The 25,395-nt window shown below is 40.3% G+C and overlaps 1 protein-coding gene across 3 annotated transcripts in view; it reads left to right on the forward strand.

Moving 5' to 3' along the window:
• Positions 1-25,395, forward strand: part of TNR (tenascin R) — a 497,168-nt gene that overhangs the window by 207,150 nt on the left and 264,623 nt on the right. The window contains exon 2 of one of the 3 annotated variants that reach the window (XM_087930476.1): positions 18,301-18,370. The exons of the other annotated variants lie outside the window; for them this stretch is intronic. The gene's annotated coding sequence lies outside the window, so the exon portion shown is untranslated. The remainder of the gene's footprint in view (positions 1-18,300; positions 18,371-25,395) is intronic. 3 annotated transcript variants of the gene reach the window in all.

The raw sequence follows: 25,395 nt of genomic DNA on the forward strand, positions 1-25,395 counted from the left end.
AGTCTGTCCAATACAGTCCTCAGGCGCCGGCCCATCAGGAGCTCCGCTGGGGACTTATTGGTGACTGAACAAGGGGTTGAGTGCTGGCTCATCAGGAACCGCGAGAGTTTGTGGTGCCAGTCATCCCTGCTGAACCTGGCGAGGGCTTCTTTAGTGGTCCTGACGGCTCTTTCAGCCAACCCATTACTGGCAGGATGAAATGGGGCTGTGAAAATGTGGCGGATACCCAGGTTGGCAGCGAAACGGCTGAACTCGGTCGATGCGAACTGTGGGCCATTGTCGGAGACAATGGAGTCGGGTAGTCCGTGCGTTACGAACAGGCGCGTTAACACGTTGGTGATTGCTAGTGTGGTGGTCGTGGATAGCTGCGCTACGTCAATCCATTTGGAATAGGCGTCCACGACCACTAGGAACATCTTCCCATGCAAGGGGCCGGCCAGATCGATATGAACTCTAGACCAAGGGGCGCTGGCGCTCTCCCATCTGGTAGGGGTGGCAATGGGGGGAGCAGGACGGGATTCCTGACAGATGTTGCAGGAACTTACCCAATTGACAATGTCCTCGTCGAGACCCGGCCACCACACGTAGCTGCGTGCTAATGCCTTCATTCTCACGATGCCAGGGTGTCCCTCGTGCAACGCCTCCAGGACTCGGGTGCACGCAGCGAGGTCGGGATGACCACTCGAGTGCCCCATAGTAGACAACCCTGCAAACTGGACAACTCCTGCATGCGAGTCTTAAAGGGTGTGAATTTGTTTTCAACATTGCCACCCGGCCACCCCCTCCTCACCCAGTCGAGCACCTGGGCGAGCGTTTGGTCTGCCTTGGTTTTAGCAGCAATGTCAAGGGCAGTGATGGGCAGGTCCAACTGGGTGATCTCGAAAATAGCGTTGACAGGAGCGGGGTCTTCAGCCGGAGCGGGTAAGGGGCAGCGACTGAGAGCGTCGGCGTGGGACAGTGTTTTGCCCGGGCGGTGTATAAGTTTGTAGGAGTAGGCTGCTAGGAAGAGTGTCCACCTTGTCATCCTAGGGGAAAGGACCTGAGGGGTCTGTTTGTCCCCGGCCAGTAGGCCCAGGAGGGGCTTGTGGTCCGTAACCAGTTCGAAAAAATGGCCAAAAAGAAATTCGTGAAATTTTTTCACGGCCGCAACAGCTGCTAGGGCTTCCTTGTCGATCTGGCTGTAATTGCGCTCCGTGGCAGAGAGCGTCCTTGAGAAAAAGGCGATGGGAGCCTCGGCGCCATTGGGAAGTCTGTGACTAAGGACCGCCCCAATTCCAAAAGGGGATGCGTCTGCTGCCAGTACTAAAGGAAGGTTAGGGTCGAATTGGATAAGCACCGCCTCCGACGTGAGTAGTGATTTGACGGCGTTAAACGCCTGGTCTTCTTTGTGCCCCCAGTGCCAAGGTGACTTTTTATCCAGTAATCTGTGTAGGGGTTCGGCTACTGAGGCTTTATGGGGCAAGAAGGATGCGTAAAAGTTCAGCAGCCCCAAGAAAGCTTGTATCTCAGTTTTGGAGGTTGGAGTGGGTGCCTCGTGGATTGCCCTAACCTTGGACTCCAGGGGGTGAATGCCAGAGGCGTCAATTTTATAACCCAGAAAGTCCACCTGTCTAGTGGCAATGGCACATTTTTCTTTTTTCAACTTGAGGCCATGCTGTCTGAACCGCTCTAACACTGCTCGCACTCTCTGGAAGAGTTGGGGTCTGTCCCTGGCCGAGACTAAGATGTCGTCGAAGTAGGGTACTACACCAGGGAGGCCCTGTAAAATCCGCTCCATGAGGGATTGAAAAATACCTGGGGCAACACTAACGCCAAATTGGAGACGCTTGCATCGGAAGGCACCCCTGTGAGTGACGATGGTCTCGAGTTCCGCTGTTTGGTTATCAACAGGGAACTGCTGATATGCTTGAGACATGTCCAATTTAGCAAAAATGCTGCCTGGCTCGAATGTGTGCAATAAATGCTGAATGACGGGCACAGGGTAAGCGCTAACTTGTAAATATTTATTGATTGTTGTCTTGTAGTCCGAGCAAATTCTCAGGCTACCGTCTTTTTTGAGGGGTGTGACAATGGGCGTCTCCCACTTGGCGAAATCTGTTGGCTCAATGACCCCTTGTTTTAATAGTTTATCCAATTCAGCGTCTAGTTTTGGCCGAATAGCGAATGGGACTCTACGCGGTTTTAGTCTGATTGGGACTGCCTGGGGGTCAACTGAGAATGAGATGGGGGTTCCATTATAACACCCCAGCTCCTCGCTGAACACATCTGCGTAATCAGCGAATAAGGAGTCAGTGTCTAAGGTTGAGACAGCATGGACTCCTGTTAGCCCTAGGCCGAGGTGGGGAAACCAATCGAGCCCCAATAAGGTGGGTAGATTGCCGTTAACTACCACTAGAGGTAGGTGACCTTTAAAAGTTCTAAAACTGACAAGGAACTTGCCTCTGCCGATCACAGGAATGGTCTTCCCCTGGTAGTCCTTCAGGCCAAACTGGCATCTTTGAAGCCGGCTAGTAGATAGGCTGGGGTGGAGTCTCTTGAGGGTATTCCACGAAATTATTGAGAGTGCTGACCCTGTGTCAACCTCCATGTGGCACGGTTTACCTTCTAGGGAAACGGAGAGAAATTTTACTAACAGTGTGGCAAGTGCGCTTGGCAAGGCGGTGCGTGCGACAGTTTAATACTTGCCTCTGCGGTCCCGAGTGCGAGGGAGGGTGTCTTTGTGCTGCGCTTTGGGGGGCTTGGCAGACTCTCGCGATGTGCCCCCTTTTATGGCAGTTGTTGCAGGTGGCTCCTTTAAACTTGCAGGTGGCCCTTTGATGCGATCCCCCACAGGCTAGGCACAGGGTGATGTGCTTGGGTGGACCGGTGTTTTCTTGTTTGGCCCCTACCTGCGGCCGTCTGTCGTTGGAGAGGCGGTGGACGTCGTTTTCATCGCTGAGGGTTTCCTCTGCTACCACCTCCTCGGAGTGGACTGGGAGTGATGTCAGCTTGGCACTTGGGCCCTGTATTTCGGTGGCTGAGTTCGTTGCCAGCTCGGCCGCCAAGGCCTCCTCGACTGCTTGTGCGAGGTTGAGGTCTTTTTTTGCGAGAAGGCGCCTCTGTAGGTGGAGGTCCTTGACCCCACAGACTAATTGATCGAGGAGCATGTCCTCCAGGTAGGTTCCAAACCCGCAATGCAGTGGTCTCTTTACTCGATTGCTTCCTCATACGGAAAGTGAACCTTCGGGCGATCTGTGAGGGCCTGGGAGCATAGTGGTTAGTGAGGATCTCAAGCAACTCGGACCACGGAACGTTTTTCAACTCCCTTGGAGCTACGAGCGCTGCGGCAGTATCGTAAACGGTGGCTCCGCAGTAGATTAGGAAATAGGATTTTTTCCGATGCTCTCCCGCATCCGCCAGGCCGACCGCATCGATGTAATGATTGAAGCGGTTCTTATACGATTCCCACTTCTCTTCGTCTGGTTTGAACGCCGGGAATACTGGATTGGAACTCATGGTGCTGGGACCGGCTGAGCTACCTGTGGAAAAATCTCTCTGGGACAACGGGCAAGGTTTTAGTGCTCGTGGTATGCAAGTGATTTCAGCTCTGGAGAGGCTTTTCGCTATCCTCTCTCTCTCTCTGGGTTAACCACGTTGGCTGTTAGCCGTTGGTGGTGTCTAGATTCGCGCCAGTGTGGGCGTCAGTGACTTTGCTACAGCGCTGTGCTGTGTCTCTCTTAGGTTTGAAATTCAAATGACAACCGTTTGAATTTCACGCCTGATACAGAGCGGCTGCGGCTCGCAGCGCTTCACTTTCCCTGTAGCTGGGCTAACAAGCGGCTACAGACGCTTCTAACTTTCGAACCTGACCGCTTTCTCTGGCTGCGGATCAGCATTCGCTTCTCTTCGCTTGCTGACCGCTTTCTCTGTCGGCGGATCAGCGTTTGCTCTTTTTGCGTGCTGACCGCTCTCTCTGGCTGCGGATCAGCGTTGCTCTTAATGCCGGCCGATCGCTCTCTCTCTGGCTGCGGATCGGCGGCTAGTGACTCAGCGGTTGCATGGTGCTACTGGTAGCCATCCCACCTTCGTCGCCAGTGTTAAGTTTGGGCAATGAGAGGCTGAACCAGAGCATGAGTGCAACAAGTACTTTATTATAACAATAAAGGGCTGACCGTGCTTGCCACGCCTGGAACTGGCTCGCAGCAATCAGCAACTGGTTGGACCCCGCAGCCCGCTTTTATAGCTGGCTGCTGGGAAGAACCAACCAATGGGTGAAAGGGAAAGGTCGCCCACGCAAAGGGACTGGACCTGAGTGAGAACTCCTAGAGTCCTCAGGACATAACAACGTGTAAAGCTGACCACCCAATGTCTAATCAAATAACTGCAGGGAGGGGTGGGATTGATGTGAATATTTATACTGCCCCATTTACAGAATGGGGCAGTAAAGCACTTATTCTGTGGCCGTCATAACTTTGAAAGGCCCTAAAAAGACCTATTGTTAAGCAAGGACTACCTGAATTTGGAAAAGCCTGCTGCACTTCTCCACCATAAAAGCTGTGTTCCTCATAGCTTACTGTATGGTTGGGCAGTTACTAGGATGTTCTGACGATTCTTCCTTATGTGTATAGAAACGGAAAGCTGTAATATGCTGAAAACAAGCAAGAGAGTATTTTTGATGGGATGGAAAGGCAGAGTCTTTCATTATGCAGTTTCATGCATGTAGAATAATTTCATTCTTGTTCTAGAAGAAACTAGAATTTGTATGCCTCTGCCTGCCATGAGATAAAACCCTTCAGGGATGACACCTATTCTCCATGTTGTCCAAAATGAATCTGTGACCAAAAACAAACAAACAACCCTCCAGTTTCACACACAAATAACACCTAACTGTCCTCCAAGATGTTTTTTCAAATCACAACATCTTCAGGACCAATTATATCTGAAAGTTCATACCTCTGGAATTGCTGTTTGAAGACAATTACCTCACAGCTATGGCAATTCCTATGCCAACCTCCCCTTGTTCTGCTTTCTTTCAAATACTTTGAAGACAAACCAATTTTAACCTAAATGACTTTTAATGTGAATAACATTTAGACATCAAAGGGAGTTACTTAAAATCAACAAATCAAAATTAAGTAACCAGGAATGGACAAGACTGAAAGCTGACTATAAATTGAAGGAATTATGTAAATTGCACACATTATGCTAATATTATTTGATTGTGAATACAAATGCCAACCAGGATCAGTAGAAATATTTATTCAGCTTGCCAGTCATATTGGGTTAGGTCCTCAGTATAAAAATAATGGACTAGCAAAAGGAAACAAAGGGGGAGGATACACAACATATGAAGAAAGGAAGAAACACGAAGACTTTTTAAAAAGGAGGGGAATTGTAAACATATTCGCTTGAAAGCAAACTCTGCAGATTTCAGTGGGAGTTCCAGAAAATGTCTATTCAGAACCGATGTTTGGCTGAAAGATAAGAGTTGCATTCTCCCCAAATTGTGGGATCCCAGACTATCAGTTCCAGACCTTTAAAATTATGCTGATCTGCCCCATCCTCAGCTATCTGAGAAATGCAGTTGCCAAGTATAGTACAATGATGCAGGTTACAAGTCCCAGACACATGGAACAAGGAATATTTTGGAATAGATATTGTGTTAAGAAATTGAAAGTTTGAAAGTTGCATGAGGGACAAAAGATAGAATCAATGAATCATAGGGCTGGAAGGAACCTTGGAGGTCTTCTATTCCAACCCAAGGCAGGGGTCCTTATACCATCCTGGACAAATAGTTGTCCAAACTCTTCTTGAAAACCTCCAGCAATGAAATACCCTCAACGTTAGGAAGCAAGCTGTTCCACTGATCAATCGTTCTCACTGTCAGGAAATTGCTCCTTATTTCCAGGTTGGATCTCTCTCTGACAAGTTTCCGCCCATTGTTTCATGTCCTGCCCTCAGGTGCTATAGAGAATAAATTGACTCCCTCTTCCCCATGATAGCTCTTAAAGTGCTGGAAGACTGCTATCAGGTATCCCCTAAACCTTCTTTTCATAGGCTAAACATTCCTAGTTCCCTTAACGGTTAACTATACATCATATGATTTAGCCTCCACGCCCCTTATCCTTTTTGTTGCTATTCTCTACATTCTTTCTGGGGTTTCAGCATCATTTTGTACCGTGGTGGCCAAAACTGGACACAGTATTCCAAATGTGGGCTCACAAGTGCATAAAGAGTGGCACTATTATTTCCTATTATAGCAATAGCACGTAGACATATACAGCTTCACAGTGCTTTACAGCCCTCTCTAAGCAGTTTGCAGAGTCAGCATATTGCCTCCAACAATTTGGCTCCTCATTTTACCAACCTTGGAAGGATGGAAGGCTGAGCCAACCTTGAGCCTGGTCACATTCGAACTGCCAAATTGCAGGCAGCCAGCAGGCAGCAGAAGTGGCTGCAGTACTGCATTCTAACTTCTGCACCACCACAGCTCTTGATGCTATCCCTCTGTCGATCAGCCTAGGATTGCACTGGCTTTTTTGGCAATTGCAGCACACCACTGACTCATACTTGAGTAGTGGTCTACTGTGACACCTCGATCCCTTTCACAAGCACTACTACTTAGCCAGGCACTGTCTATCCTATATCTGTCCATTTGGATTTTTCTGCCTGAATGCAGGACCTTACTCTTCTCACCACTGAACTGCATCTTGTTGGATAGGGTCCAGTGTTCAAGTCTGTCCAGATCCTTCTGAATCTTGAGTCTATCTTCCAAAGTGTTAGCAACTGCTCCCAGTTTTGTGTCATCTGCAAATTTGATGAGCACCCCTTCAATTCCCCATATCTTGATCATTTATGAAGATGTTTTAGAGTATTGAGCCCAAGAAAGAACCTTGCAGTACCTCACTGCCCATACATAATGTGAACTATATTATTGTAATCATAGGGGAAGAACTATTTTCTTTAATCTGCTGTTTGCTGGCTATTGGATTGGGCAGATGAAATATATACTGGGAGTCATGCAGGAAATCAGCCTTGCCCTTCAGTTGTCCTCATTGCTCTTAATAAGACATATACCCCCATAATTTTGGAATTGTTTAAAGAGCAACAGTCTATATCAAGCCATGGGTATTGCAAGATGATTGTGTGATTCATTTAATAGTTTCCATCTCCTGTAACAGGTTAATAATCAGAAGCTATATAGTAAATGTATTCTCAAAAGCAGAATGACTTTTATTTGTTCCACTTGGATAATGGTACCTGAGGGCCAGATTGAATTTGGTGGGATCCCAGATTCATAATGAGTCCCTTGTTTTCACAAAAAGGACCTTTAGGGGGCTCCTTTGGTTCAAATCAAAACTCTTTTGATGACCTCTCATTTTTGGCTGCACAATATTCACTATAGTAGCTAAGTCATATATTCATTTTCCCTTAACAAAATATAGCATCTTCCACCCATTGTAGCACCAAAATAACAGTAATAAAGGTCTTAATTCATATCAACAGTATTTGGATGATGCTGTGAACATGCATTAAATTTTGAATGAGCAAATGCCTTTAGAGAACTTCCTATGGTAGGCAACTGTTGGACATTGTTCTTTTCAACCATGTTTCCTATACAATAATTTAAAAGAAGAAAATATACTATTTAAAAGGAGAGAGCAGAGGAACACCAACCTTGGCAGTGGACTTGTCCACGTTGACTGGAAATTTAGTGGTGATGTGGTAGAATCAACCGATGAAGTCAACTTGGACAAATGTAAATGGATGCTGGGAATAAAGGTTTTAACCAACTTTCAAACTGCCCAAGTCACAGATCACCAAAATGAAAATATAGTGACTGCTGGTGGAAACCTGCCACTTAGGCTACTTTTGAACGTGGGTCTACCATTCTCCTGGAAAAGTAGTACCTATATGTAACTGTTGAGGAGGGGTGCAGGAAGAATAGAATAGAATAGAATAGAATAGAATAGAATAGAATAGAATAGAATAGAATAGAATAGAATAGAATAGAATAGAACACTTCATTGGCCAAGTGTGATTGGACACACAAGGAATTTGGTGCATAAGCTCTCAGTATAAGCAGAAGGAGCTCACATGGCATAATGAGAAATCCTTGACTCACTTCATCCTGGCCCAATCTGTATCCTACCAGCCTGACTGATATGCTTTTTTGGCAAATTTGCCAAATTAGTAAGAGCTGCAAGGAAGCACCTGGTAATATCTTACAGAGTGCTGTGTCTGAACAGTACTTAGGGAAGCATGGGTCAGCCATTACACTGCCAGTTGGTTTTCACAGAAGCCCAAGCCAAAATGTCAATGGGAGGCAGTATGAAATGGCCGAAGAGGAGACATATCCCTGTCGCAGCCTTGAATTGGCCAATAGGAACCAAACAAATTCCCATTCCAAATGACATCATGAACATCATGAATGAGGCCTTATGAATTGTATGTCAAGACTTAAGAAGGTATTCGGGCTGAATAAACTGAGTAGTTGGGAATGAGGAAAAGACTACAGCATGAGGATAAGTTTATGTCACGATAAGTAGGAGATATGGATAAGCCCAAAGGGCAAGGGTCCCACTGCTCTATCAGTCTTGATGAAATTCCCTAAATGCTTTATTTCCCTGTTATTCACCTTATTCCAGTAAATTCCTTCACCTGGTTGTTCCTAAATCAAGCAAAAAAAATTTATTCCCTTTACACCCAGGTATTATTTAGCTCATTTCATCAAAATTGACTGTTAATGTCTCATACAAGTTGTAGCTCAGCCCATTTGTCCAGGCAAATTGAGAAGGATCCCTGTGTTATATGTCCATGTGCCTATTTAATACATTAAGATTCTGGACATAAAACATACATCAACCCAATTCTAAGCAAAAGTTGGCTGGTGAGTATAGGATTGCATTGAATGCCTCTTCATTACCACTACTATTACTGCTGCAGCTGCTCTCAGTATAGAGCTTTTGAAATTGTTTTCATTGTTTAAATATGTGTACCACGGCAACAAAATCAAAATGTGGGGAAACTAAATTTGAATGGTAAAAATCCTTGAGCAGTAATACTTTCATGATTATTCACACTTATCAGGTTTCAACTACTTCTATTTGAGTAATCTGAGCAAAACAATTAGGGCAACTTTTTCTAAATTTTTGTTATCAAGAAATGCTACTCAGTTCAATGGGAATTCTGTACTGTATTTGAAAGATTTTCCACGGGGAGTGGAAACGTCTCTTCTAATTTCCAAACTTATGCATTTCTCAGAGGGTTCATTGCATGTCTCCATATATTATTTAGAGCAGATTCCTGCATCTGTAATATCAAGGTGATGAGAAAGATAAATCCTATTTGAAATTGTAGTGGTTCACAGCAGTGGAAAATTCAAGACGCTTGTGTCTAATTGGCATTTATGGGACTCACCTTGTTTTTTATATATCTTGAAATAATAAAGATTTTAAAAGTTGTATCTGATATGAAATACTTTAGCATTTCTTCTTTTGAAGGGCTAGCATAACATTGCCAGTATGTTTATTGCTTAATTAAAATAACACCAGAGGGTACACATGGAGCAAAGTATGAATGCCCCATCTCAGGAATTAAGGCTTTTATCAATTCTGCTGAGCTATTGGGTAGAGAAATTATCATGCCTCTTTTGTACTAGATTCCATTCAGTTTGCTGAAAAAAATACTTCAGAAATGTATTTAAAGAATGTCAGGCAAATGCTCACAGTGTGGTGTTCTTGCACTTATTTTATTTCAGAATAGTCAAATGGGTGTCAGCCCAAATCTCCTGTCTCCATCCTTCCATTAAATTCCAAGGAAGGGCATCAACTCCCTATAGGCCTCTGGATATGCTATTGTTACTACTAAGGGAGAATCCTGCCCTTAGGTGAGAAACTGAAGCATTTTCCTTCCCCTGGAAAACTCAACTCCCCAATTTCTCCACTTACCAGTGTTGTATTGAAAGGACATTTGTGCCGTGTTCTATTCCTTAAATCTTTTCTTTCACACACAGACCTTCACGGTTCCCTTGTTATCTACATTTTTAAAAAACTTCCCAAGCCGTTGCAAATACTCAAAGGACTGCAACTGAGAAAGCCATCGAGCCACAGCGGTGCACGCTCAGCTGCTATTCTGAGAAGATATGGCTCTATTGACACTGCTCCCCATATGCCCATCTATCACTCTTTGACAAATGATGTTAGTTTCAGACAGTGGGGAATTGTTAAATGTTTAGCACATCCTTCCCTGAGTGTACAAGGGATGGAATTCCAGCATCAGGGCTAAGTTACTAACTTGATTAGTGGAGCAGAGAGGTAGGGCCATTCTATAGGACTTCATGGGGGAAAGTGAAAAAGCACAGCCTATAACAAAAACAAATGGTTTATAGTCTGCTAAGTGGGCAAAAGCTCCAAGATTAACCATTGTAAACTTGGTAAGTGTTAATAAAGGAATCTGTACATTTCCAGTCTTAAACCTGGCAAAGCCATGGACAGATTACAGGCTGCCATCTGTGAAGCTGGCACAGATCCAAGTCTGGGCAGTGCAAATGTTGATGATGAAGATGGCAAGAAACTGTTTGTTGGTCATGCAGATGGCACAGCTGGCAGGTTTCCAGTTGGTGTGAAACCTGCTTGATATCACAATAGGAATTGCTCAGGCCATAAAACATAAGTGGAACTTTGGCAGGATAGATAAAAGGATACAATAATGGCATTCTGGTAGCTATTAGCGCCAACTAAATATTCCCAATTTCACTGCTTGGTGGAGATTTACCATCTCCATGGCGGTAAAATGATGCCTGAAAACACTGAGATGGCACAACAATTCATGTTGTACTCTGGGGGTTTCAGTATATTTCTTCTCAGCTACTTTCTCCTTTTTCCTGGATCCATTGCCACCAGAACTCCTTCCCCTTCTCCAGTGTTAAAAAATGTATTCCACAACTAGTCATATTGATATGTCATGACTTCTCTGAGGAGAAGAACCACATGAAAAAAAAGACATTTTTTGAATCAGCACTGGAATATGTCTGAAAAAGAGAGATATTCTTGGCTCTGCTAAAAATGTTTATGAAAACAACATAATGAGAGTAGTTAGAGTACTTAGCAGTTGGGCCAGGATCAGGATTAAAGCTAAAGAACCACCCCTATTGAAATACTGTGTAAGTACTTGACTTAGGACCACAATTGAGCCCAAAATTTCTGTTGGCAGTTTTAAATGGGTCAGAGTTGTGGTCCATTTTACAACCTTTTTTGGCACTGCTGTTAACTGAATCCCTACCATTGTTGAATGAACCAGGTGGGAAGGTTACAAATGATGATCACAGGACCACAGGATTCGCAACTGTCATAAATACATGCCAGTTGTCAAGTGCCCAAATTTTGATCATGTAACCATGAGGATGCTGCAACGATTGTAAATGGGAAAAATACTCATAAGTTGCTTTTTTTCAGAGCCATTGTAACTTTGCTCACTAAATGGTTGCAAGACAAGAACTTAAGAGGCCTTGTGAGGTTAGGGCCTCACTCACTAGGCAATGTAAGAGGAGGCATATGAAAATATATGTCGGAAGCTAACATTGCTTTTTCAGAAATGCTTTATACATGCCACATGTAGGTTTTCAGTGAACGTTTATTCAATGATTTCATTATTAGCTGTAAAATGCATGTGAACAAATATCCATATTTAAGGACTCTGTTTTAGATGTGATTCTCTGTCAAGATTATTTCAGCAAACCCAAGATTTTTATTCCACTGTATTTTAGAGGATCCCCAACTCCTCTTTCAGCCCAGTTGAATTTGCAGGCCAGTAACCCCCAAACCAGAACTGAAACTCATAATGTTGACCTGACATGTATATAGGAAATTCCAACCTCAGCAAATGCTTTCAGAGTCTTGCAAAGCTTTTTGGCCTTCTCATCTCCTCCATTATGCCCCGATACTCCTGAGCATTGGGGAGTCACCCAGGAAACTGTTGGGGCAGAAACAGCTGGCCAGCATTGCTAATACGGGCAAAGGAAAGGCAGGGTGTCTACTAGGGAAGGATGCATTCTCCCACTCATGAAAAAGTCAAAGGAGTGGCATGGAGAATAAACAGGATTGATAAATGGATTGGAGCATCTATAGGTGGGGTGGAAGAAGACATAAGAATATAAATAAGATAGCCTAAAAGCTCAGGGTGGGAATGGGAAAAATGCCATAAAAGGGTGAATGTAAAAGAAAGCAAGCACAATATGGGGATGTGACAGAAAAACAAAACAATGACGGAAGCTGCAAGACAGATAGCATGAACAAGGGAGACGTGGCTGCTAAGAGGCATAGGGAGATGAATAACCTGTGTGAAAATAGAGGGGAGTGATGGAACCAGCAAATTTAAACCCTTCAGCAAACAACATCCCATTTGAGAGATATAGAGCTCTTAATTGAAATTGCAAAGCCTGAATCGTTCATGAGCTTCATAAGGTAGAATTCAAATAAATGCCTGTCCCTTTCACATTGTAAAAAGGAATTCATCAAGAAAATGCAGAAAGTCTCTGTAAAGTCATTTCCATAGATTACAATGGGACCTTTGCTCATGTGCATCAAACTGCAGTTTACAGCACATAATTGGAAAGATACTATGCCCTGGTTTTAGAGCATGGCTTCTTCCAGTCACTCAGGAAACCATAGTAAGGGGAAGGAGCTGAACTGCAAAATCATTTGTAGATGACCCATCAGTCTTTCAAAAATGCCACTTTCAGAGTTTGTGAATAGAAAGGATTACAGCTAAAGCAGATGAATTACTGGGATGGCTGCAGCAAAGAAGGAGATTGACTTTCTGCCCCCTCATGGGTAAGCAAGTCCTAAAGACTTCTTGCATTCTCAAAACAGTTTTAATGTGAGGGCTTAGTGAACTCCTGCCATGAGTCTGATCCAGCTAGAAAGGCTCCACTGCATACTTGATATAGAGGAGCAAACCATGCAGGATGTATCTACAGCAAATTATCATGTGGACTTACTGAATTTCACATTTTCAAATTGTTGAGCACCCTGGCATTTATTATTCAAATTCATCTGGCTTTTTTTCAAAACTTTACAATTCCATTTGCTGTTAAAAATGTATACAAAGTCTGTATTTATAAAGACATTGTAAGGAAAATATTATATGAGGAGAAAGTTTTAGAAAAATTATTAAACACAACTACAAATTTAAAAAATGCATATCTTTGAAGAGATATGGACCAAAATAAATAATTTGGAAGGGCTTTTGTTGTTGTTTAAAAATAAAGTTTGGTGAACTAAACTTGACAAATGTAGAGCCCAGGAAAACTGGTCTTACAGTGGTTCAGTGAAAGAACAATATGTGCTTTGCAGAAAGAAATTTAATTTTCTAACATAGCTAGTAAAGGATTTCTATCTTGTATAATATTTACTGAAAATTTTGAATAAACGATAATGAGAAAGAAAAAAGAAAGAAAGAAAGAAAGAAAGAAAGAAAGAAAGAAAGAAAGAAAGAAAGAAAGAAAGAAGGAAGGAAGGAAGGAAGGAAGGAAGGAAGGAAGGAAGGAAGGAAGGAAGGAAGGAAGGAAGGAAGGAAGGAAAGAGAAAAAGATATACATATAGAAAGAATGAAAAGTAATAGAAAGTAGTTTCCAACTGTAGCAAATGTAAGTACAATTATAAAATTACCTTTGTTCCTATGGTCAGAAAAAGAAAAACTCTCTTTTTCCCATTATCTATTTTTCATAATCTTAAAAACCATAAATCATAAGATCATTTTTTCTGTTTAATGCAAAAAGTGTACAAAGTGTTTCCAATCAGGAATAAATACAGATGCTGTCTTTTCTCTAATCAAAGAAATCAGTTTGGCCAACTCTGCAATTTCCATCATCTTCACCAACCATTCCTCCATTATGAGTAGTGCTGAGTCTTTCCACTTTTGAACAAATAATATCTTGCTGCAATTATCATATATAAAAAAGTTCCACTGCTGTTTTTCCAACTGTCTGGCCATCAGTTCCAAAAGAAAAAGTGTCTACTTTCAATTGTCTTCCAACTCTTTCCTGTGCATTTGTTGCAGGGGTGGGATTCAATTTTTTTAACAACTGGTTCTGTGGGTGTGGCTTAGTTTGTGGGTGTGGTTTGGTGGTCATGTGACTGGGTGGGCGTGGCCAACTCGATGTCACTCACGTCAAGGGGCGTTTCTCCTTGCCTGGCCTCTCATGACAGTGGGGTTGCTGCAACAGTCATAAGTGTGAAAAACGGTCATAAGTCACTTTTTTCAGTGCCATTGTAACTTTGAATGGTCAGTAAATGAACTGTTGTATGTCAAAGATTACCTGTACAAAAATACGAAAAGCTTCTTTGCTTGTGTAGGGAGTTAGCACCCACCCCTCTTCTAGGAAAATGAAATAGTTTAGGATATACTAAAAAAGCAGAATATTTCCCCTAAAAAGAGAAGTAGAAATTCAGAAAAAGAAACTCACCTCAAAAGCAGAAGCTCACCACCCACCTTTGTTAATGGGTGGGCCATTAAGGCCTGGGCCAGAATATTCTACATAACAAAGGTGTCTACCTATCTCACCTCTTGGCCTGGGAAGATTCCATCAGCCAGCACACAGGTGAAGCCATGTGGTCCAGACAAAGCCTACAAAGTTAGCTAAGACCCCTGCCCCTGGGAGTCTGACAGCCAATGGGATACATTTCTTACACAGGAACAGGAAACACTAAGGTGGGGCCCAACAGAGGCTAAAAAACAATTGCACTCTCAGCATCTTGCCCCTTTTCCTTTTTTCCCTTCACCTTCATCTTGGAGCATGTGATCGTACTTTTCACTTTGGAGCTCCAAGCCATGTAGTCCAGTCCACCATTAAAACAACTTTCCAAACAGCCTTCATGTTTCCAATGTCTTTTTCCCCACTTGGACCTGAACCCAGAAGGATAATTCTTCCAACACTTGCAAAAAGCTGCTCTAAATACCAATCATTAGATTAAAAATACCTGCAAGCCGGAGTTTCAAATCAGGCAAGGTGCCAGGGCACCTAGAGGAATTAAAATAGTTAAAATGCTATGTTAATTATCAGCAGCCTACTCTTGCTCATAAAGTGAAACCCTTTAGCAGAGAGGTCATTTAAGCTCTCCAGAAAGAGCACACCCAGGAAAAGCAATCATTAGATCCATTTGCACCCCTTAAAGATACCAGCTGGTCTCACTCACCTCACAAGATATTCTAAAGAAATCATCCAGATTTAAGGAAAGATCACATGCCCCCCAGAAAGGCAGTAAAAAAATCAGTGCCAAGCTTGCATCCTGCCTCTTGGAAGTACACCCCCAAAAGACAGTGCCAGATACCACTAAAGCAATGAAGGGAGACCCCCACCCCAGATAGAAAAAGAAACCATGAGGCAGGAAAAAATTCAAACACAATACAAATAATTAAATCACAACAGTAGCTGTTGCTTGTTAAACCAATTGCCAGAACAAATAGACACAGGAAATAGCCAGATTTCTCAACCCAGTTTCTTTTCAAGAACAGAGATTAATCTTTTTCCTTCCAAACAAAGCTGAATAAGGGAAAATTATCCCACCAATAAACACAGGATTAAACATCACCAAGCACGGAATTAACCTTCACAAAAAACCAGTTTTAGACCAAAAGAGTATGTAAACTCACATTTGAATGTCAATCTTTCTAGATAGCCAAGAAGCCTTGCTGAATATTACTCATCTTGGTTCCTTGTCATTAAAAAGCTTCTTTATGCAGTTCTGCTTCATTATTCAATTATTTCTTCAAAGTGCTGATCACTGCATGCTGGCTGGAAGCATTTCCAGGGGAGTATTTCCTCCCAACAGCAGTGTAAAAAGTTTAAAACAACCCTTCCCCTTTAAGAAAGTATCAAGAAAGAAAGAAAAATCTCCTTCGGAGACAGTAAGTCTAGGCATACTGCCAAGAATGTAATAAGGGTGGGAAAAAACCCAAAAGGAGGTTTCTTCTAACAACCGGTTCTCTGAACTGCTTAGAAAGTTAACAATGGGTTCTACAGAACTGGTCAGAACCAGTATAATCCCACCCGATTTGGTGTGATTTGCATGTATTATGAAGTCTCATTTGAATCTTTTCAATTCTTCTTTGAATCCTTCTAAACATTTTCTTGCCTTCTTTATCTTTTGTTATGTAGAAGCCACTAATTACATGTGCTCTTTAATGGTAAACACAAGGCATTCCTATGAAGGTCTGGTCCCTTTGTCTAATTAATTCAAGTTTATGCAAAACAACTTTCATCAAAAATAAAAATAATAAAAATAGAAAAAACACTGTCCCCTTTCTCTCATTTAAACTTTGTTAAATCATTTCCTTGTTAAGTTTTTTTGCTAAGGATTCTTGAATCTTTAAACCAACCCTTAAAGTCTCTTTATAATTTTGTAATCCAGAAAAGTGAAACTTGCCAAAAGGAATCTATGTTTGCTGCAAAAGAAATATCTCTTTATCTCTAGATTAATTACTTCCAAAAGTATTGACCATCACATCCCTCTGCTCTTCTGGGTATGTCAGTCTGCCATAATTCCTCACTGGAAGCTCCTAAGGATCTCTATCAACAAGCTGATTGCCTGACATGATCATCCTGCTGCCTCAAGAGGCTTTTATCCTTTTGAACTACATTTCACCATTTTTGGCAGTGTTTTTAGTGAATGTGAGAAAGTGAGATATACAAAAAGAAAACCATCACAAATGCCATTAAAGTTAAAAGTCTGCTTATTACTGAGCATATCCAAGAGGACATTTATGGCTCCTCCCCAACTAAATTTGAGCTGAACTTAATGAAAAGACAGAGACGTGATATGTTTCCAAAATATTTGCCTTCTCCATGTTCCTACTTCTAATTTCTGATTGCACATCTTTATTGCGATGTGTGTGTGTATAATATTGGGTCAGCCCTAAGGAGCGGGGGGGGTGTATCTTGCTCTTCCTTTATTGATGTGACTTTACTGTTGCGACAAGAAAACACAATACATAGGTGATTCTTTGGTTTTACATTCTAGATGTTTCCAGTACATGATCACCTGTTGCTTAAATTAGAAATGCTACTGCAATTATCTGTTCTCTGAAAGGATTGTTCTTAGAAGTTGGGAACAAATAAAGAACAAACTGAGATTTTTGAAAGAGGCTGCCTGCTGATGATGCCGAGACAAGTTTAGCCTCATATGGTGCCATCAAAGCTATCTATGTCTCAACTCAAAGACTCCATGCATCAGATAAGAAGTGACTTTTTTTAGAATGAAGGCATAATATCTTGACAATAGAGCTGTATGTTCATCTCTGGCAGTTTATACCCATCATCTATTTGTAGTAGAAAGATAGTAAGCCCTAAATGGCCCTACCCAGTATGAGGAATTGATGGACTGTCTTAGAAGTTGAAAGGATTATTTCATACTATCTCCATATAGAAGGAGAAACTGAACTGAAGAAAGCATCTATCCAACTGTGGCTATGAATGCTGATCACCATCATTCTGCTACATTTTAGCAGCATGACCAAAAAACAGAATCTAGCAGCAGAATGTTGATTTAGGTGGGATCAGGCTTAGCAGTTAATGCTTCAGATCACTACAGAGTAAACTCAGTTTGTAGACAAGTCTTTCTTTCCTTCTACATAGAGATGACCAACAAGGAAGTCAGAGTAAGATTTAAGCCATCTGAAAGAGAACACACACACACACACACACACACACACACACACACACACATCCAAATCCCATTCCAGTCCAATAACATGGCAACATTTCCCTGACCCAGGCAAGTGCCCCCCAAAACCTTCCTTTTCCTGGTTATAATAACTTTTTTCTTATACATTTCTACTAAAAGCTTTACAAATAATATTAAAATTAACACAAACCAATGAAGGGTCAGAGAAATGAAGAAAAGAAAGAAAGAACAAAAAATGCAGAAAGAAAGAATAAAAAATAGAAGGAGCTTCTGATTTGCTTAGTAGCAAATATAAGCACAATTACAAAATTATTTCTTACTGTATGATAAAAACTTTTTTAAATAAAGTTAGGGTTATCCAAACTTTTTTTTCCTAATAAGCAAAATCACAAATCATAAGTTTTTTTTTCTATTTTATACAAAAATTCTATAAAGGAGTATCTAAATCTGCCATCAATGTCGTATTATTTTTTCTCTAGTCAAATCAATGTAGTTAATTTAGCCATCTCTCCTAATTTCATCATTTTCACCAACAAATTTTTTTGTTGTGAGTAGTGTTGAACCTTTCACTTTTGAGTATATAATACTTTTGATGCAGTTGCCATATAAAAAACAAACTTTCATTAGTTTTTTCTAGTTCCCTGTCAATTAGTCCCCAAAGAAAAGTCTCTGGCTTCACGTCAACCCTCAAAATCCTCCGAGTTAAGGTATGTATTTGTTTGTATCCAAATTAATTTGGCTTTTTTTAACATGTCCACCAAATATGCTAAAATGTCCCTTCACATTGTTCACATTTCCAGCAACGATTCAAAGTACTGTCTGTACCTTCATACATTCTAGACTGTTTCTCTCATGATAAATAACAATGATACATCATTTTATAAACTTTATCTTTAAAGCTAGAACATAATGTAAATTTCAATCCTTTCATCCATACATTTTGCTATGGATGTACTTATATACTCTAGACAAAATATTTAGCCCATTCTTTCAGTTTCTCTTCTGTCTATATTTCAACAGAAGCTTATACATGTTGGTAATAATGTGTTCATCATTACTTCAAAGTTCCATTTCAAATTCAGTCTTGCATTGCTCAAATTACAAAACATTTTATCTACTTTAGACCTTTCTGGTCATTGTACATAAGAAAACCATTGACAAGAATACCCTTCTGTTGTCAATATTCTCTTGATTTCATTTTACAATGTAATCTAATGATAAAATCTGACTACATCAGTCTTTATGTTTAATTATAATTTCTTTTCTATAAAATTCTTCTTGTACTGAAAGCTCCAAAGGTCTCTTGAGGCAAAATGTAAGTTTATATTTATTCCATACTCTTAAGTAGGACTTTTTAAGGCAATCTGAACTGAACCACCACAATGCTTTCCCTTAATAAAGTTTCAATCCCTTCTTATATCCACTGCAAGTTTAAATCCGGAACTTTTTTCTTTTGGCTTGTCACAACTGACCACTTACTTGGCATTTTCTCCATTAAGTGTGAAGTGGTATTCCTGCCCGGGGAAACACTAAGTTCCAACATAACTTCCACTAGATGGATACAGGACCAGTTTGACAAATCTTTTTCTAGGATGATCTTAGGAAACATATGGCTTTCATCCAAATATATTGCTTTCATTTCACAGAACATTTTGAGCTAAGCAATTTGCAGAAAGTAGCCATCCCAAAATTGCCAAATACATTTTGTCATTCTTTTTGGCTTTCTTTGACTTATGACATTTCCTCACCTATGCGAAGAGTGTATGCAAAACTTGATTCACTTTCTCTATTTTTTCTCCAGTTTCCTTCTCTGGCAGTCATTTAGTGTTTCCCCTGCCACTTCCCACTTCTTACTCAAGGAAAAGGCTTTGTTTTATTCTTCAGCTATGTAGAAATATATTCTGCAAGCATCTGCATTTTATTTTATTTTCATTTTTCAGAGCCAACTACCTTGACATTTATTTTATAGTCTAGATTCAGAGATAAAAAGCAAGATTCACATTATGCTAATTCCCTGTAGCAGAAGATGCTAAATGCAAACAAATACATGCTTCTGTTTTTCAGATTCATGAAGCCTGACTCCTCACTCTTTCAGACGTGCCATTCACACAAATGACTCCTTATTAATGGCTTGCCCTTTCAGAGGACAAGACTTACTGGACTTCTCCTGGTTCCAGGCAAGGCCTTGCTACTCTGACAGCTAACCAGCCTCGACTCACTGATAAATTTGCTTCCCCTGCAATAGAATGTGCTGGATGAGAAGATTGCTAGTCCATCCATTAGACCAGCAAAGGCGGACCTTTTCTTGATGTTGTTGAGGGCTGCATTTTTGCAGGAACAATTTGACTGGGGCTCCTGCATCATATGGAATAGGTGAGGCTAAAGCATGTGGGGCACTATCAGAGGAAGAAATGAGTCAAATCCACCCCCACTCCCCACTACTCCCTTTTTTCTTTCTTCACACAGCAAGCTGCTGGATAAAGGGGCCGGTTGTTGGGTGTGTGTGGTTTTTTTTAGATATGAAGTGATTGCTTACAAATGAGGCCTATCCCTGCATTAGGGAAATTTTGTGCCAGGCACAAGCTATTAATGTAAATGGAATTTTACAAAATAAATTAGAAAAGATCCCTGCCTCAAAGAATTTCTAGTCCAAAAAATCATTATAGGTGTCTCGAAAGAAGGGAAGAAAAGGCCCGTAGTTCAGCTATAAGTGCTTATGCTACATTTCAATATATAGGCCTTGGAGTTGTGCCAAAGATGTCATACTAATTGCCGTTTTGCTTTACCAAATTGTGAAAAAGAACTTTCAGACCTTAGAATGCCACACAGTTGTGCCTATTTATATCCTAAGAAGTTACTCTGCTACAATATCAATTTAAAAGCAGAATGTTTTCTTTAATAAGCTGGATAAACTATACAAAGGTCATTGCTCTGCAAAAATACAGATCAGATGTGTGAGGGGGGGGGGAAAGGGGAGAGAGAAATAGAAGATGAATGTTAGGTTTGTATCACACAGTGTCTTGATATTAAAGATAAGAGGAATCTAGTATTACAAAATCTAAGGAAATTGCAAAAATCTGAACAAGACCAATTAACAGTCTAATGAAAGTCTAAAATCTCTTCTGAAGATAGAGTCAAACAATGGTTTCTCAATGATGAGCACCAGAAATTCTATACTCTCCCTGATATATTTAAGGTAGCCTTAGTAGAAGAACATTTTCCCTTGAATTTAGATGTCAACATTTTAGCCTTTTTCTTGGGACAACCAGAAATAAGTGCAGGCCATTAACTTCCCCTGGGGATTACTTACAGCGCTCTGTCTCACTCTTCCTTGCTCATTCTTTTTCTCTTCACCTCTCTGTTAAAATTTCAAATGTTTCCTTCATTCTAATATTTCAGGAAGGCAGCTAGAATATAGGTAAGTCAACAGGAAAGAGCAATGAGTGCAGGAAATCAGTTAGAAAACGGAGATGCTGCAGAAACTTTCTAAGAGAAGTAACACTACAGTAGCTCATCTACAGTATGTACCAGATGGAGAACAATGTCTAAATGAGACAAATCTGTCAGATGCACCCCCTCTGGACCTGTTGGATGAAGCTGACCATTGGGTTTCTCTCAAAGGTTATGCCTATGAGCTATATATGTACTTCTAAACATAGGTATGCCTAAGTGAACTAGCCCTGTTATTGAGAGCATATGCTGCATTTTAAATGATAGTTGTGGACCATTTTTAGTTCTGTTCTTGACCTTCCTCATTCAGATACTCACCCGGCTAGCCAGTAGTTCAGTCATCACTGGCTGAATTGCTTTTTATATAAGCCTGCTCTCTGTTGGGATGCCAATAACTCTAGGTAATTCCAGTTCCCAGCTTCTCTCAATTACTGTGGCTTCAAAAATCAGAACTTACCTGTGGCTATAAGTCATCTCAATAAGTTGTTCACACTATCATTTGCTGCAATGCACAGCTCTAGGGGAGCATTGGTTCTATTTCAAGGCACATTGACAAATCTCACATGGTTAGGATTATGCCCTGAAATCTATTAAAATGCACATTGGTTCTTTGACAGAAAGGCCAACATAGAAAAGTAGAAACACAATCCAAGACATAAGACCTGCAACAAATGCTGGAAGTTTACAGTGATCCTGTTCAAGCCTCCAGCCAGGAAGGTATGTTCCTTTCAGGGATAATTAATTCCATTTAATTTCGTGTTTTTTCCCTCCTAGTTTTTTTAAATTTTTCCAAAGACTATTGTGATTCTTTCCTCACTGAACTTGCTTAGTTGATTTAGTCTGCTTAGACATTTAGTCTGCTAAGACATTTTACATCATAGATATTATTTTTTCCCTTTTCCTGCAAAAAGTTGGGTTTCCACCCATGCTTAAGGGATGTGCATGCATATAGCCATTTTGGCAACCCAAAATAATTAAGCTGCTGGCAGAATCACAATATGTTGGAATACAAGTTTTTGCAAAGCCTTTTGGAAGCTTTCCTGTAAACAGGCTTCTGATCTGACTTTGCTTTAACGGGTCATTTTTAATGCATGAACTATGGACTCTCTTCAAAAGTATAAAGGACATTAATTAGTTCTGAAAGGACAAATGCTAAGAATGGGCATTATACAATTATTCTCAGAATCATATCAAAATTATAGTGACTCTGGTAAGAGGTTAACTACATGATATAAACCACACATTTAAATAGGAAAAAATCACCTGGTTACATTTAGTTACATCAGATCTCCAAAATATGTGTCTGATGCCAAAATTTTCTATTGAAAGTAATTGCTTCTTTGTCACTATTTGACATTAAAAATGGGAATTGGTTTTCTTATGACTTCATGTGAAGTTATAATCTGAAGCAGAAATAGATTACAGGTGGAGTCTAACTCTAGCTTTTCTCTAAAATGAAAAAAGCTAAGAATGTTCAGATAATTTGATATAATGCCTACATAAAAATGTGATTATTTAGGTGGTGGTATTAAAGATCAGGATGAAGATATGAAGTAAAGACAGAGAATTTCTGTAGCTACATTGCTGTGATGGAATGTAGTGAGAAGGCAGATTTCCAGGAGGGAGGGGGTACAACTCAGCTCAGATATTATGTGTGAGAGAAAGTGGGTGAAGACAGTCCCTCCCTAATAGTTCCCAGAGTATATCATAGTTGCAGATAGTACTCAATCTGGCAAGATTCAAGTCAGGTGCACAATCAAGAATGGCACATGGCAATTCTTGTAAACTGAATTCTTTATTGTTTCACACCTATAGACAAAAATATTTCTATTTATTGCCTTACACAAAAATGAAGTGACATTGTCATTTCTTATAGACTGATATGTAGATACAGGTCAAATGATATCCTAAGCTTCTTTCCAAATGACACAGTTATGCCTTTATCATTTTTATGAACATTTAATACAAACTATATTTATGTCCAGCATCTTTGCACTGTTCATGCAAATTCATGGCTTTTCCACATGGCATCATTAAAATGATGTTATTCAGTGTGGAAGCATTTTTGTGTGATGTTCCTCTGTGGGACAACAGGGAGGTATAAAAAGATAAAAGCAGCTGTCTTATGGCCTATTTATACCAACTGCCATTCTTTCATTATTCAAATATGCCTTGGGGCCTATTCATACAGAAACCAGGTATCACTGTTCCAAAGGACTTGTACTTGAGGTTTGTAAAAAGTCCATTTAAGGCCTGAGACTTGCCCCGCAAACCAGAGCATTGGTAGGCTTTATGTTGAAAGATTCCTTCTGAAGCTGAACCTTCCTTCAGGCAAATTCTTATAGATCCAGATTAAAAGATCAGGGAGAGCAGCTGCCACTGGCCAGAAGGGAGGGGGACATTGACCAATAAAGACGGAGGCATTGAATACAACTAAGCACCATAGACAGACTGTGTAGCTGACAAAAGTCAGAAAGTGCCACATTTGATGTGGAGCAGGAGAAGACAAGTGAAAGCTACCTTTGCTGTAAGCTGAGGACAGTGCTGAGGGGACTCAGAATGTGGGCCCGAGCCTTAAATCACATTAATCTACATTTTGAAATCCTGTCAAGCACATATTGTACACTGATATGAAGTTGGCTACAGTTCATGCCAATTTGAGAACTTGTTAGCTTTATATTATAACCTTTGCTGAACTGATGTAAAAACCAGATGCACATAGGGCCAGAGAGAATGGCGATAATTAAGGAGGTTGATACCGGAGGTGCCAATCAGCCCTGTCCGTAGCCTGCTTCTGCTGCATACTTTCAGCGCTTCCTTTGTAGAACTTAATTTCTTATTTATTTTCTTTTCACAAATGCACTTCTAAAGGTCTCATGTGAACAAATCCATCTATGATTGTAACATTTAAAATAAAATCTGGTCTTATTTGCCTACATATTACTGAAATTTTTTTTTCTAAAAACATTTCTTTTTCACCATCCCTTTCCCCTCACACATAATTGATTTATTTCTCTGGTATTAATATGATACTAATGCTCTGTATTTATTCGACATCATTTGTGATTTTCTGTGAATTATAAATATACTATTATTTACTTACATCTATCCTAACATAAATGTTCTTATCTTTCCCTGCCTTGGTAATTTTTATTTGATGGAAGCTTATTTGCTAAGAGAAGATTTCATACTTTGTCAATCTATAGTAAGAAGAGAAATCTTCTTTTTCTTTTCTTTTCTTTTTTCTGGAAGGTTGCATTCCCCAGAGGATAATCCTGGAATACCGAGATACTGAATATTCTCTCAGATCAGTCTTGTAGAGCAGAATGAATGTTTAATCAAAAAACTGCAAATGAGCAGTTAGGAATATCGTTTAAAAAAGAAAAAGAAAATTGTGGTCATTAGAAAGGCTTCCACACAGAGTAACTAGAGATTACAACAACAGATAAGTAAACGTATAGAACCTGGAATATATATCTATTTACATCCCCAAACACACATACGGACACATACGTGCAGGCACACAAACACACACACACACACAGAGCACACACACTCATTTTCTCTTTCCTATATATTCCATCTTTCCTCCAGGAAACCAAATGGTAGACATGGGTCTTTTTTTTCCCATTTCTCTTCCCACAACAGGGATCTTCTTGGGTATAGTTGGCTAAGAGAGTTAATGGTTATCCATGTTTAGGTTTACATGGCTGAGGATTTGAACATGAGTTCAAATGCAACACCTTTGACCATCACATCACATCAACCTGGAATCTGTTTTTATGCTTAAATATTTTTTAATTAGCGCTTCTCAGTTAACTGCTTTCTGCAGGGATGGTGCCTTTCTTACTTCTGTTATGCTAGTAATAGTGTATTTAATGGAATAATAAATAAAGATACAGGATATTCTATTCTGATGATGCCTAGAGTTGTCGGAAACAGTAGAATTTTTCTGAATTCTATTTTTTTACGAAGTTTTTATTTTTTACAACAAACATACGAACAAAACATAAAAACATAAAGCCCTCTTTCAATTATATATATATACAGTGTGTCAGTTGGTTACAATCTTTTGTGCTATCCTTTTTTTACCATTAGTCACAAGTTATATAATTTCTCACCTTATCGGTCTAGCTTGTGCTTATATAATAGCAATTATTAAACATTCATTTGACTATTTTTCCATCATTTTATACGAGATATTCTAATTTTCATTATGATTTAATCTTATACATTCATCTAATGGTTATATATTTTATATTGTATTCTTTATCAGTCTATT

This window comes from Pseudonaja textilis, chromosome 3 (genome assembly GCF_049901715.1).
Source record: "Pseudonaja textilis isolate UNSWEBS1 chromosome 3, rPseTex1.2, whole genome shotgun sequence".
In the NCBI taxonomy this organism is placed as follows: domain Eukaryota; kingdom Metazoa; phylum Chordata; class Lepidosauria; order Squamata; family Elapidae; genus Pseudonaja; species Pseudonaja textilis.